The following is a 15,219-nucleotide window of genomic DNA, read 5'->3' as shown; positions in this document are numbered from 1 at the left end:
TAAGTCTTCCTTTAGAGTTACAGCAAATTATTCAATGTGTCGCTTCTCACTCAAAAATCTATTCGCTTCAGACCCCATGAGGAAGTGAATGGGTGCAGAAATTCCACGTGTGTTGCAATCCCCCCCCCCACACAGAGAAAGCGCTATGAATTGGAATGATAATGTAAAAAAAAAATGCTCTGAGTATATTCTCTCTCTCTCTCTCTCTCTTATTCCTTTGTACCTACATGATACTAACCACCTAAGGGTGCAATCCTAACCTTGTGTTAGGCCATAAAGCATGTTTGCGCCTCCTTGTGTGTCAGTTGGGCTGGCACAGGTACACGCGCTGGCCCACAGAGGCTACATCCAGAGATGTAAGATAGGATTGTGCTTCAAGTTGCCAAGAAGGTCATTTAAAACTGAGGAAAGCAGAACTGGCTTAGGAATCTTATGAGCGAGCACCAGTGGTGTAGCTAATGAATGTGTAGCCCAGTGCAGATCTCAAAATGATGCCCCGGAAGTAATGTCACAACCAGAAGTGACATCACGCCCGGGCTTTTTAAAAAGTGCAAATTGGGGGGGAACCTATCTCCTCCCCCCAGCAGCTCACCACCCACTTCATCTGCTGCCTCCCCCACTCAATGGCATAGCTAAGGCATATATCTGCTACCTGGGATCAAAGAAAATTTTGTAGCCCTCCCACGACAAAATCAAATTTAATTAAGTAAATTAAAAAAAAAGTGTGCCCATTCTTGGTTAGAGACACTATGCTGGGGTGAAGAGGGATGGTAATTCTCTTCCTGCTAAGTATAAGCTAGCAGGAGTAGCTGTATTATGATACATGGAAATGAGAGCTGACTCATATCAACACCTTATTGGTTCCATGCTGTATCATAATAACATCTCATTGGTTCTCAGAACTACCAGCCTCATAGGTCGGTTTTGAGTTAAGGAAATTCACTTTTTGTTCCTTAAGGCAGCTGTGTATTAGTTTTCTGGTTAATTGGCCATAACTTTTGATACATATATTCTAATGTGGTTTGTTTCATTGCATTCTGCATTAAATTACCTTTCCAATGATATATAACATGATGGTATTATTCATACATACCAATATTTTCACAATTTTGCTACTAGTATCAAGCTCAGCTTGTTGCCTCCCTACAGCTTGTTGCCCAGTGCGACTGCTACCCCCTGCACCCCCTTAGCTACGCCACTGGCGAGCACCAGTCTGGATCTAGTGACACAAACAAGCCAAATGTAACAAGTGGCCCTGGGAGGGGATGCATGCGTATTTGGCCACATCCACCTAATTCAACAGGGCCCACACAAACATTGGAATGTTCTTCCAGATCTCCATCTGCCTGCATAGAAACCTATTTCAACTGAACATTCTCCTGCTAGATCAGTGTAGTAATGGATTTTTTCCAGGTATAAAAAGTTTCTACAGAAGTATGTGCAGATTTGGGTTTGCAAATTAGTGAAATATCTTGCCTTGCCTCTTAGCCAGAACACTGTGTGCCAGAATGGATTACTTTACAAGTAATATACCTTTCAGTGATTTTTTGTTCCTAATTATAAAATGTGAAAAGAAGCACTCTGCAAATGTCAATTCTTAATAGCTTTGCACTTGTAGAATACAATAAATGCAATTGGGTTCTGAAGTTAATGTTTAATTCTAGGTTAAAGAGTATCAAGGTCATACCATACATGGAAGAAAGCCAGTTTTAGTTCATTCTCTCTCTGCCATTTCTGATTGAAAATACTGGTGTAACTAAGCATAAATAGCTCAAGGGTAAATTATGTGGAAGGTGCTATTAACAATGCAGGTCTTCCTAAATGACCGTCAATACGTGTTTTAAAAGCCATCATTTCTTGCATTTAAAGTGAATTTTCAAAAATTTAAACATGCATCTCCACAATACAAATATGAGAAGGAAATAATTGCATTAGAGAAAGTAATATAGATAAAGCTTCCCTAGGATGCTTCTGTACCATTATTTTGTATGTTCAGTACATTTTCTAAGGCTAAAGCAAACCACAATAGTATTTGACTATTGTTGCTTTTCTTTGGCCAACACTGAACTTTCAGTTTTACTGCTGAATCAGACTTTTTTTTTTTTTTTTTTTTTGCAACCAATGAACCCTGTTCCATTAACCCATATGAAGTGTGGTTTGGTTTTCTCAGTTCACACATACACACACATTTAGCAGTAAAAAACAAAACAAACAAACAAAATTTATATACCACCTTTCCACAGCTCATGTAAAAGCAGCAATATCAAATCATCAGCACCCAGAAGAAAACAGAAGACAACAGAAGAAAACAGCAGCAGCTACCCACTCTGCAATAGCAGGTTTTTACATGCCTTCTGGAAGGTAGGGAGAATAGACAGGCACAGGTGTCCATAAGGAGCGCATTGAACAGCCTTGGGGCCGAAAGCCCTGCTTCTTTTAGTTAGCGTTCTAAACTCATGCAATAAAGGGACTCTGAGGGCATTGTTGCTACGGTGAAGCTAAGCGCTCACAAGCACTTATCTAGAAGAAGTAAGCAGCAACTGTTACCCTGCACATGCCTGATCTCATCTGATCTTGGAAGCTAAGCAGGGTCAGGCCTGGTTAGTACTTGGATGGGAGACCGCCTGGGAATACCAGGTGCTGTAGGCTTATACCATAGTCTTTCGAGACTGAAGGTTGCCAACTAAGCATCCCAAGCAGGGATGTAAGATAGCCATAGAAATATACCACAATGTGCTTTCCCTTTTGTAAGCGTCTCCTCCTGTGTGAAGCTTAGTAGGGTCTTTTTCATGCAGCATTGGGAAAACTAAGCATTGGGAAAGCTAAGCAGGGTCAGGCCTGGTTAGTACTTGGATGGGAGACCGCCTGGGAATACCAGGTGCTGTAGGCTTATACCATAGTCTTTCGAGACTGAAGGTTGCCAACTAAGCATCCCAAGCAGGGATGTAAGATAGCCATAGAAATATACCACAATGTGCTTTCCCTTTTGTAAGCGTCTCCTCCTGTGTGAAGCTTAGTAGGGTCTTTTTCATGCAGCATTGGGAAAACACTTCCTGTTCGTAACGTAATATTATATCCCACTGTGGAGGATTTGGAGGAGATGGGATTCCCACTTTAGGGGAACAATATAGGTAATGATGTATGAACTATGGATGTCATCTCCCCAACTAGAAGGGGGTGAGAGACCCTTTCTCTTGTGTGCAAGCGGTGCTTTTCCCCTACCCATTACCGACCCCTTCCTTTGGAGAACTGGTGTGCAACCGCCTTGAGGATAGGGACTTCTTCATCCTGCTGAACTGACTTTTAAACATTATGGGTTGGAATATGTAGCCCACAAACTCATCTGGATGTAGCACTTTTGTATTCTAGACATTCACTATAGCATACTATCTGTTGCTGCCTTTATCTGCTCAGTTGCTCATTTTCTCAGAAACCTCACTTAAACAAACTTAAAATTAACCAAGTGAGGTATATTTTGGGTGAAATCTTAGATTAAATGTAGATTAAATTTCTGCCCAACATTATATACCACAGGGATCAAATGTGTACATCTGTGGGGTGGGCAGAAATGGGTTACACGAATGATTACTGGAGATGAGTCTTCGATAAGAAGTATATAATGAGCTGTGGGTGCATTTGTTTTTGCTTGTTTATTTGGGTTTTTGTTTTTGCCTTTAGCAAATCAGGTGTGAGCTACAAGAAGAGTTAAAACAATCTAAAAAAATGTAAATTAATTTGGTAATTTGTTGTCTTTCACATCCTATCACAAATGAGGACAGAATGTGACAAACACATTCTGCAATTGTTTTAAGAGGAGATAGGGCAGGGGAGAAGAATTTCTAAGCCTCTCTACACTGTGGGAAGAGTTTTGACTGCAGAACATAGCGATCATATTATACTGGATACTGACTGGGACTGAATTCATGGACTCCTGGAGACAAAGCATTAACATACGAGACTGTTTAAACTGCCTAAATTAATTACTGGGCATAAAGAGAGATGTCCCAAAAGATGCAGGAAATGGTTTTATTGAACAAAACACAAGTTCAAACTGTTGCATTTTGTATACATGCAAAATATAGCCATTATAAGAACTACAGCTTCTAAAAATAACAAGGTACAAAACATAGTTTTAAAAAGGGACTTGCACAGTGTTCAATAAAATCAGTTCCTGCACCTATTGGAACATCTCTTTTCATGTCTTGGATTTGTGATGCTACCTTCTTTTGTGTGAAAAAGTTAATTACTGAAAGATTTAATTAACTGAAGTTTGTATGAGGTGGCTTAGAAGTGTTAATGAATGAAACCCTTTTCATTCATTTCCATCAAATAATTGCAAAAAAAAAAAGAACTGCTTGCAAGGAAGTTGTACTTATTTACTGCCAAAATCTCTGTATCCCTGTAGACTCATTAACTGTTTATTGTGAAACCCACATGCACTGTTGATTATAGCATTATGGTCAAAATATCCCAAGCTAATGCACTGCTGGCTGAGGGATTGCAGGAGTTCACAATAGAGGTCCCGTCCCCCCTGCTATCTGGGATACCGTAAAATGAGATCTCAGAAGATTTGGTTTAGAAAATTATGAATGTTTGAAAGTTCAAATTCTGTCACCAAAATACATACACTGAGGAGGAAAAAGTTTTAACACTGAAAACAATTTGGCACTTATACGGCACATGCCCGATCTTGTCTGATCTTGGAAGCTAAGCAGGGTCAGGCCTGGTTAGTACTTGGATGGGAGACCACCTGGGAATACTGGGTGCTGTAGGCTTATACCATAGTCTTTTGAGACTGAAGGTTGCCAACCAGATCCAAAAACAGTGTACAACGACTTAGAACAACATTCCAATATGTTCAAGGGGATTCACTCTCTATTACTTTGTAGTTTAATCTTATTTTCGGATTGAAGTCTAAACCGAGCAAGTATCAAGATACTGTGAACTAACAAATCTTCACCTAAACCAGGACTTCACAACTTATGAGCCTCGAAGCTGAATACCGCTCATGATCCACTGTGGCTATTCACTTGAGGCTTGATTGGCATGCATATTTACTTGGAGGTAAGTACCACTGTGTAAAATGGAGCTTACCCCAGAAAAGTATATGTAGGATTGCAACTGAAAGGCCTAATCTTATCCTGCCAGCCCAGAGCATGCAGCACTGCTGACGGAGCACATGCTGCGTGGTATGAGTGGGGAGCATCAGATAGCCCAGGAGAGGGAAGTAAAAAAAAAATTTATTCTCCTCTCCATAGGCTGCCTGGCCTCCAATGGGTCACCTTGGACCTATGTCAGCTAATTTGCTGGTGTAAGTCCAAGGAAACTCCTGTGGTAGGTGTGGGCTGAAAAGGGGGATAGGATTTCAGCAAGCATGGCTGCCTCAGAGATCCTCCCCCTATCACACCCAAAATACCTCTAGTCTGATCCACTCCCTGTCCCGATATGCCCACAATCCTCCCTTGCTGCTGACTTACTGGTGATGATGGGGAATGTTCAGAGGGCTGCTGCCATGCACATGGCCTTTGGCTATTTTACCTATTGGCTGTGGCCCACTGCATGGTGGAGCAGCTTTCACCACTGTGACTTACACTGATGGACTGCGAGATCAATTGGTGTAAGGCCCTGATAGGATTGGGTTGTAAGTCTTTTGTTTTCACTGCTATCCCAAGACAAAGTGAGAACAATAATAAAGAAAATACCCAATGGGGCTTATGAACTACCTGGCAGAGTACAATACAAGGTGAAGGAGTTGCATTTATTTATTGATTTACTAGGTTTTTAACCTGCATTTCTCCTCAAAGGGCACTCAAGGCAGCTATTTATTTAGTTTGATAGATCACAGACTTGATCTAAATCATCACAGTTGGTTCAGTCTAGGGATGTGTAGAAACTTCCCTGAGCAATTTTACTTGCCTTATAGAAACTCATTTGGCTTTGCTTGACAATTCCTTCTGGGGAGAAACAGAAATTCATTTCAAATTTTACTGTTTTGAAATATAGTGCTAATATCAGTCCATTCTTAAATAACCTAAATTTATATAATGCACTATCAACATATGTATCTCCTTAGATGGCAATTCTGTACACCAATGGTATTCAAACTGGGGCGTCATGATGCCCCAGTCTGAGGCCCTGGTCCCTTTCACCTTAAGGGGCGGGGGCAGCCAGGAGGCAGGGAGGAGTCAGCAGCACAATCCCCAGGATTGCGCCGCTCAGGGGGGCTGCAGGGGCTTGGGGACACTTGCCTAAGCCTCCTGCAGCCTCCCAGGGGTGCGGGGAGCCCTGTGCAACCTTCGGCAGGACTCCCCAGGTCAGGGAAAGTGAGAGTGGGGCGATCGCGCCTCATCTCCGCTAAACCGGAAGTGGAGCCAAGATTGATAAGGCTTTTGGCAAAAATATTAGACTTTGCATGTCTATGAACCTATGCATGCATCCCTCCCCCCATCACTAATCCTTGCAACAATCCTTTTGAAATTGCTGGGTAGATACTAGAGAATTCATTTTCTTTACAGGGACATACAAAACAGTCTATTAATCCAATTTTCTTTGGCCTTCTTGCTGACATTCACTAATATCTGTTGTTTTTTTGTACACATAATGTTTACAGTTTCTCTCACTGAGAAAGCCCTTATTCTTCAGTAAGATTTTCTAATGAATATACATTGCTCTTTTAGTTGCTAAAGTAACCACTACCTACTGTTTACTTCCTCTAGGTGTAAATTCTGAATTATAGAAAGCCTTTGTTTGCTGTCCAGATTTACTGCTTGTTATTAGCTAAGGGGGAGGAAAAAACAAATAAAACTGAGTCTGCTTTTGAATTGCATCCCAAACAAATATATGGTTGTGCAAGCAGTTATCATGTGCTGTGTTTACCACAGTGTTTACTAGGCCTAGAAAAGACAGACTTGACATGTCCTGCATTAGGGATCTGTCAATTCAAATTTATAAATTTATAGCCCTCATGTGGATCTCTCTACAATGTTTGCAGTCTTTTATGAAGGCTGTAATGCTGCTGGGTTGAGGAGGATCTATTTAACAGTTAACTAATGCATACAGGCTACCCTAGTGAGAACTGATATGTTCTGAAGAATTAAAAAGAAAGTGGGAACACACCTCTGCCCAGTTTTAAACCTTTTTTTAATGCAAATATGTTGTCAACTGCAGCTGTCGCTCTGAATTTTTTGTCCGTTTTCTGAACCTTCTCATGCTTGGTTTTTGGGCCAGATATGGCACTGGGAAGTCATATTTATTAAATATAGATAAAGGCTGCAAAGGGAAGATGGATCATATTACATGTTCTTACGGCCGTTTGGCAATTTTGACTGTACTGGTGAAAGAGCTGGCAGACATCCACTGCCCAACTTGAATGTTTCTACACTTTTTAGAGAAGATGACACAGCAGGTGGTTTATAAAAGATGGTTTATCACCTTCTTTCTCTTAGGACACCTAGGCCCCAATCTTATCCAACTTTCCAGGACTGATGCCACCACAATGCAGCCCTGAAGTAAGGGAATAAACATTCCCTTTGCTCAGGACTGGGAAAAGCCAGTGTGGCTTGACTCAAGTCACCATGTCACCACCCCCCACAACTCAACTTGAAAAAGAGTCATAACGGGGGCACTTTCCGAGTCTCCGAATCACCCTTTAGTGACTCTAATGGACTCGAGTCGAGTCAATCCCCCCATTAAAAAGTGGAAAAAACAGGGCTGCTACTGGGGAGTGCATGAGTGTGCCAGTGTTCTCTTTTAACACTCCCCTGCTGTCCCCACCCACCTGTGAAGAGGGCAGGAGGGGTGGGAGGGACCGCAAGAGAGCTGGGAGAGAAGTGGCAAGAGGGAAAAGGAGGGTCACGAGCAGCAGCTGCAAGGTTTACCAGGACGACCCAATTCTCACAGCTCTACTCATCCCTCTTCAGCTGCTCATTAAATAAGGGTCCCCCTCCCAAGTAACAACAGAGTCATGCCTGCAAAGCATGACTGCTCCTCTGCCTCCTCTCCCTCCCTGGGCTGTGTTGCCCCCTTTAAAAAGCCAGCCATGGGAAAAACGGGGCTCCTGCCGGTGTGTGTGTATGTGTTGGAGTTCTCTTTACTCACTCTCCTGCTATCCCTTTCATCTGTAACAGGGTGGAAGGGGGTGGGAGGGACTGAATGAGAGCTGGGACAGAAGTGGCAAGAGGGAGGAGGGTCACAAGTAGCAGCTGGGAGGCTTACCAGGATGACCCGATCCTTGGCAGCCCTACTCACAAGTAGTCCCATTTGCGCCAGCCGTTCAATGAAGGTTGCCTCTCCTCTGCTGCTCATCCTGCCCTCCCTTAGCCAAATAAGGAAATATGAGAATGCCGATCCTTTGTACAATGATCATCCGTTCCTTCCTTCCTATCAGAGATGGGGAAAGAGAGCACAGTTCTGCCTGCACTCCTACTCGCATTAACCCTTTCCTACCTCCTGGCTGGAACTCCCTACTGTTCGCCTGTTGGAATATTTGCCCCACGAGATTTGCCATGCGGCGAAAACAGTAAGCAAGTACCCCCAGGCACAGGCAGACTCGAGTCAGCACGCGTGGGGACAAGTGCTGAGTCAGGGGGGCCCTGACCTGAGTCTTTTTCAGAGTCTTCCACGTGCATGACTCATGAGTCACTGAGTCAGCAAAAATCACACATTTTTGCGACTCAAGTCTGAGTCACTGACTCGAGTTCCCAACACTGCCCTTGCATTAAGAAGCCTTCACAACTGTCACTTCACTGCAGGATGCAGGGCATGCCCCATTGGAACAGCGGTATCAGTGCTGGAAAGTTGGATAAGACTAAGCCCCTATTCTCTTCTTTCTTGTGCAGATTTAGTGGGTAGACTCCCCACTCCCCCCCTTTTGCCAGAGTTACAAGGATTTGTAAGAATGTCACAATTTTTCATACATTGCATCATGAAAAGCTATTAATGACTGTTTTTCTACCCAACTACAGCAGCTAAGTGGTAAGTTATGATGGACCTACTTTATGGGCATTGGTAGCTTGAATTCTAGCTATCTTAGGCTGGGGTGGGGGGAAGGTCATGCAGATGTATCAGTATGTTGAACTGTACTATTTTAACTTAACCAATATATAATCTCAGTATTTACTCACTGGGCAAACAACTGAATCTGAGAACACAACGGTCAGCCTATGTATAGGGGTATTTGAGCCCAAACCTGAGTTCGGTGCTCTGGCTTTCCGCCGGAGCATACTGTCGCAAACGTGCCGTAAGGCACATCTGCGAGGCTTACTGTTGGGCCAGCGCCTGTGCTAGTCCAACGCCAGGCGGGCGCCTGTCCTCTGCTGCTCAGCAGTCTCATGGACCACCAAGCGGCGGTGGGGAGAGGGGTGGGGAGGAGGCATGATGGGGAGGGGGGAGGCAGGTGGAGAGAGGATCCTGATTGCCCAATTAAACGGTGATCGGAGTTTGTTTGGCCTGGCCGGGCACGAGAGTCCCTCCCCAAGGGGGAGGAGAAAGGGGCTGGTTCTGGCAGCTACAGCGGACCTTTTAAAAGGGCACGAGACCCAGCCCTCTTCCTTCTTTGCATGTGGGCAACGTGGCAATACCCGCCCGCCCGCCCTGGAGGCAGTCTGAGTTTAACTGGTCGCCGTTTGTGGCCGGGTAGGAATTTTTTGCTGCCTGCCTAGATTGGCTGAAGGACAGGCAGTTTTTTCGCCTACCCCAGACTGTTGTGGGCCAGGGGGTTACACTCCCCCTGTTTGCAAGCTGCCATTGGTCACTTTAAGAGGGCAGGTGGTGCAGGTTAGGAGGCGTGAATGGGACTTTTGGCATGCACCTTCAGGCGGCATAGGCAGGGCGGAACCCTATTTCAGTCCTCAGGGGCTCGGCAGCACGAGGACATAGACGGGGCCCTGGCTGGGACCGCGGGGCACACCTCAGAGGCTCAGCGGCTCGAGGTGGCGCAGTCTGCGGTCCGGCTGCCTTCCCCTTAAGGGATAGACATGGATGAGACACGCCGCCCAGCAGCGGGGCGCGACTTGGAGTTGGGTGCATGCCTGCCTGGGGGCAGAGGTTTCTGGTACCGCCCAGAGGTCCCTCCCTGCACCACAGGGGCTTTCACTGCCTCGGATGCTGCAGGTCTCAGCCTCTGCTTCTCTTGCTAATGTGAAATAAAGTAGCCCTTTCTCCCATATCTGTTGTCTCGAGTGTTCATTGGACAGTGCCGAAACAATGTGGAGGAAGCGTGACGGGGAGGCAGGAGGTGAAAGGGCTGGCGGGAGGCATGCCGGGAGAGGGAGGGAGGCGGGTCTGGTGGAGTTTCCTGTCCGTTCATGTAAGGCTTAGTGCCCTACACAAACACATTTACCTGAGTAGCCCCATTGTGAGACTGTTTCCCTTACCCAGGAGAAAGGGACGAAAGTGCCGCCTGAGGTAGCCCGAGGCGCGCAGGATCTGGCGGCAGCTGTTTTCGGTGCTGCCAAAGCTGGGTGCCTTGGGCAGCCAGTCATTTCACCAAATCAAGCTTTTTTTGTTTGTTTTTTGCACTGGGCCTTTTCCAGTGGGTTGGAAGCAATAAATAGTTGCTATGGAGGAGTCTAGTGCATGCAGCCATTCTTCTGTATCCAGCATTGCATTCTGAACTGGCATAATTGAACTGGCTCCTGCACAGCCATTCTTGACAATAACCGATCTGTAGTCTCTAACAAAGTTCAGTAAATCAGTATTAAATAGAAGGCTCCAGACAGACAATGAGTCTTCCTTGAAAGTAACTTCACAGGTTTCAAATGCAGAAAACAAATAGTAACTCTGGTAATTCCATACAAGCATTTTCACCATTACAATGTGTTCTATAATACTTGTAAAGAAACAGATTTAACAAACTGCCGCAGATTTAACAAAAGACACTTCTGAATTACAATGATACATGTTTGTTGGCTATGATAAAAGCCAGTGAAATAGCTGACTCATAGCATATACAAAAAAAAAAAAAAAGCCCATAAGGATTAAAAAGGTCCTAAGTTGTTATTAATTAGGTAACAAATCATAGCATAATATGTAAGAGTACTTAATAGATGCCCTCTTCAGGAGGCAAGTCATAAATAAAAGAGACAAAGCACAATACCTTTTCTTATTGTGCTCTGTTCCTTCACATGCTGTGAAACATTTCATTACTAAAGGGATTGAGAATAAAACTGCTAATATTGCACTGCCCCTATACAAATATATGGTGCAGCCACAGTTGGAATTCTATTTCCAGTTCTGGTCACCACACCTCAAGGGGGATGCTGCTAAGCTGGAACAGATACACAAGAGAGCAACCCCTATGATCAGAGGACCAGAGCACCTTCCTTACGAGGAAAGGCTACATTATTTGAGAATGTGTAGCTTAGAATAAAGCCCCAGTTCAGTCCGATTAAGGGGGAACATGACTGAACCATAAAATTATATGTGCTAAGGACACAATTGATAGAGATAATTTCTTGTCTCTCTGTCACAATATTAGAACCTGGGATCATCTAATGAAACTGGATGGACAAAAGGAGGGACTTCACGTAATAATACTAATGAGTAGGTATAATTTATTGCCACATGGTGTGTTGATGGCTCCAGCCTGAATGGCTTTAAAACAAATTGGGATAAAGTCATGGAGTTTAAGGTCTATTAATGACTGCTAATGATGACTGTGTGCTACCTCAACATCCAGTATCAATATACGTCTGAATACCAATTGCAAAGGTATATTGATACTGGACGTTGAGGTAACACACAGCCATCATTAGCAGTCATTGATAGACCTTAAACTCCATAACTTTATACCAATTGTAGGAAAGTGATGGCAAAAAAGAAGTCCGCCTTTCTCTCCTTCTTCTGCAGCCAGTGGACTACTGGGGGAAAGAGGATGTTGAACAAGGGTCTATGGCTGATCCAGCTGAACTTTTCTTATCTAAGTTCTCTTCCATTTTTCAGGCTTCAGGCTGTTGTGGTGTCTTATTTCTCTATGCAAGAGTCCAAAATTCCTTAGCAGCATACCACTGGATTTATAACTATAAGGGAAACCTTAATTTATGGCCCAATTCTACCGGGTCCCACTGCCAGTGGAACATGCTTGTAAAGTGCACTCTGGCAACGTGCTACCCAAGTGCTAGCAGGGAAGCTAGAGTCTTCAAGCATGTGTTGGGGGATCAGTGGCCACGTGTTGGAGCAGGTAAGCCAGAGGGGAGGTGGGGGGAGGGCAGAACAATGGTGGGAAGGGGCAAAGGGTGTGAGAGGGGGTAGATCTGGCAGCGATGAAGCGCACCAGATCCTATCTCCTCCATGGACAACCTCACCGCTGCTTTTCTCTCCTTGAACTTGAACCAGCAAAATAGCTGGTGCAGGACTAAAGAGACCCATTGCAAAGTGGGAGCCATATGGAGGTGTGAAAGTATTTAAAGCCCCTTTCCCCTCCAAACACTCCCAATCCACCCTCCCCCACTAGATACAGCATACCCATTTTTGGCACGGCTGCACCAGCATGAAAGGGAGAGGACAGTATTGGACAGTTAAACACAGATTTCAAAGCTGTGGTTCTCAGCTTTGGTTCTCAGCTTATCCTCAACATATAAAAATGATTCACAAGACTCCCATTTTGTGAAAGAGATGCCTTGTTAGCTTTGGTGAGCAAGTGTTCCTAAGTCAATGTATATACTCCTTACTGAATGGCTTTTTGGTATCATTCACTATCACTTGATGGAGCACCATATACACAAGTTATGACTGAGGACATGCTTTCTTGCTAAAGAGGGAATGAAAACTGTAGTGTAGTATATTGTGATATCTGAGAGCCCAATCCTGAGCTTGGTGTGCCAGCTCACCACCAGCATACACTATTGCAAATGCGCCAGTGATCCACTGGTGGTAGCCCCTGGCAGACCACCAAGCAGTGGTGAGGAGGCGTGGGAGAGGCGGAAAGGAGGTTTTCTGGGGGGTGGGAGGAGGTGGAGAAAGGGCGGGGAAAGGGTGGGAGGAAGCGTTCTGGGAGACAGAGCAGGGAGGGAGGGAGGCCAGGACCAGTGGAGCTTTGCTCCACTGGATCCTGAGCCTCCGTTTCGGGCCACTGGCCCAACAAGGAGGCTGAAAATTCTACACCGACCTAGACGTCAGCATGGAATTGAGTAGCCCCATTGTTGGGCTACTTGACTTACCCAGGGGAAAGGGACAAAAGCGCATGTGAAGCATGCAGGATGCAGCGGCAGCCATTTTTGGCACTGCTGCAGCCCCACATGCCGGTCAGCTCAGGATTGGGTTGTCCGACAGAAGTCCCCAGCTCAAATTTCACTTCAGCTATGAAATCACTACATAATGCCTGGCAACATGCTATTCTCTCACCTTCAGCCCTCACTTCTACAATAGGAGATAACACTGCTAGCCTACTTTAGAGGACTTTGTAGGGATTATCATGATAAGGTAGGAAAGATACACTGGAGATTTGAAATATACTGCATGAAATGCCAAAGATTATCACATAACCCATCTTCCGTAATCTATCTGTCAACCTATAATATTGTATTTACCTATAATAGGATATTAACCACTTTGTGCCACATTTGCAAGAAAGGCGAGACAGAAATACTTTAAATGCATATAGAGAATAATACAGGCCCAACACCAGTGTGTGTGACCACTGAACTGGTTCATTGCCTTAAGAAATGAGATGGAATAGAACATATTCAGAGCCTACCCTTCCTTCTTCCCCATTATGGTAAATGAAATGCTCACTGCATGCTACAACAGCTATCTGGCATTTCGCTCTTGCACAAGAGAATGAATCCCCTCTGTGTTTTGGGCTCTGAATCAAGGTCAATGAGTAATGATTTACAGGATGTCTTGTACTTGATAGCCAATGCATCAATTTCTCCTCTATTCTTCAAGTCCAAAGGATGCTGCAGAAATAAATGAGGAAAATATCATTTCCCCAATGAGTCCAACTAGAGAGAAAGTTCAGTGCACTAAAAGTCTATTGTAACATTCCATAAGCCCAGATATGCAGAACATGCAAAGGCAGTTCTCAATATTTTTATGTGCAATGAATTTCTGGTCATTATGCCACCAAATTGTCTCTCTGTAAAGAGGAATTATTTCTTGGACACCTCAGACGTGACAATGACATTTGACAACCACTCTAAGCTGTAATTGGGCTCAGGATTCTAAACTTTTAATGAGATTTTTTGGCTAATGCTGGCAACTTAGAAATATGTCACATTCATATAGTCAGCTAGTTGAAGAACTGTGTCTATTACTTCTCATTCACTAGACAGCGAGATTTCAAGATTCCAAAATAAGATATAAGGATCATTTAAACTTTTCATTATTAACTATTATTTTATTAATAAGAATATTTATATAAAGCTTTTCAACAAAAGTAGTTCACAAAGCAGGTTACAAAGCAAAATCAATCAATCAATAGAGGTTATTTGTTTCCAGCAAGTAAGATAAGATTACAGCCTGAGTCTTACTGAACACAATGGGCTTAGTTCTGAGTAAAGTAAACTGCCATTTTCAAATACTTCTATTAACGGTTCCCTGTACCTAAAGGGCTCACAGTCTAAGAAGGGATGTAGAAGAGACACCAGCAACAACCTTGGAAAAAGATACCAAGCTGGGATGAAAAGGGACAGTTGCTCTTTCCCTGCTAAATATAAGAAGGGACCACTTTAAAAGGTGCCACTTTGCCCAGTTACCAGGTTGTTATTGCTATTATTCCATGAATAAAATATTAATATGGATGTACAACAATATACTCAACACTGAAATTCACTATACAGGCATTCCCTCCCCCATATCTGTGGGGACACGTTCCACGCTCATGTGGCTATGGAAACCATGCATAAAAGGAAACCCTACCAGTGGCAGACTTATCCAGCCCTGCGCCCGGGGAAACAGTCTGTGATGTTGCCCCCCCCATGAGATGCTGCCCCCCACGCACGCGAAGCCATCTCCCTCGCTCACAGCAGCAAAACGGAGCCTCAGTTAGGCTTCCCACACAGTCCTAGAGATATGTGGATTCAGCGCTTAGGGCTTTTGCCCCATTCGCAAAGCACCAGGTCCACTGCTGGACCCTACAAAAAAGTTCAAAAATTCTCCCATCACGCCCTCGCGCAAACGACTTATCTGCTTCAGACTGCAGCCTTCCTGTTGCTCTTCCTGGTCTCCTGGCACTTTGCTGACTGTAAAATGGAAGGAAGCAGCAGAAGCACTCACAGGAAG

General features: G+C 44.3%; 1 protein-coding gene and 1 pseudogene across 1 annotated transcript in view; one reads left to right on the top strand and one right to left on the bottom strand.

Annotated features, from left to right (window-relative positions):
• THSD7B (thrombospondin type 1 domain containing 7B) overlaps window positions 1-15,219 on the bottom strand; it is a 432,240-nt gene that overhangs the window by 97,973 nt on the left and 319,048 nt on the right. The gene's annotated exons all lie outside the window — the stretch shown is intronic.
• Window positions 2,530-2,649, top strand: LOC136638044 (5S ribosomal RNA; annotated as a pseudogene).

This window comes from Tiliqua scincoides, chromosome 1, assembly GCF_035046505.1.
Source record: "Tiliqua scincoides isolate rTilSci1 chromosome 1, rTilSci1.hap2, whole genome shotgun sequence".
Taxonomy (NCBI): Eukaryota; Metazoa; Chordata; class Lepidosauria; order Squamata; family Scincidae; genus Tiliqua; species Tiliqua scincoides.
Note: the sequence above shows the minus strand (reverse complement) of the source record. Positions and strands in the feature narration are given on the sequence as shown.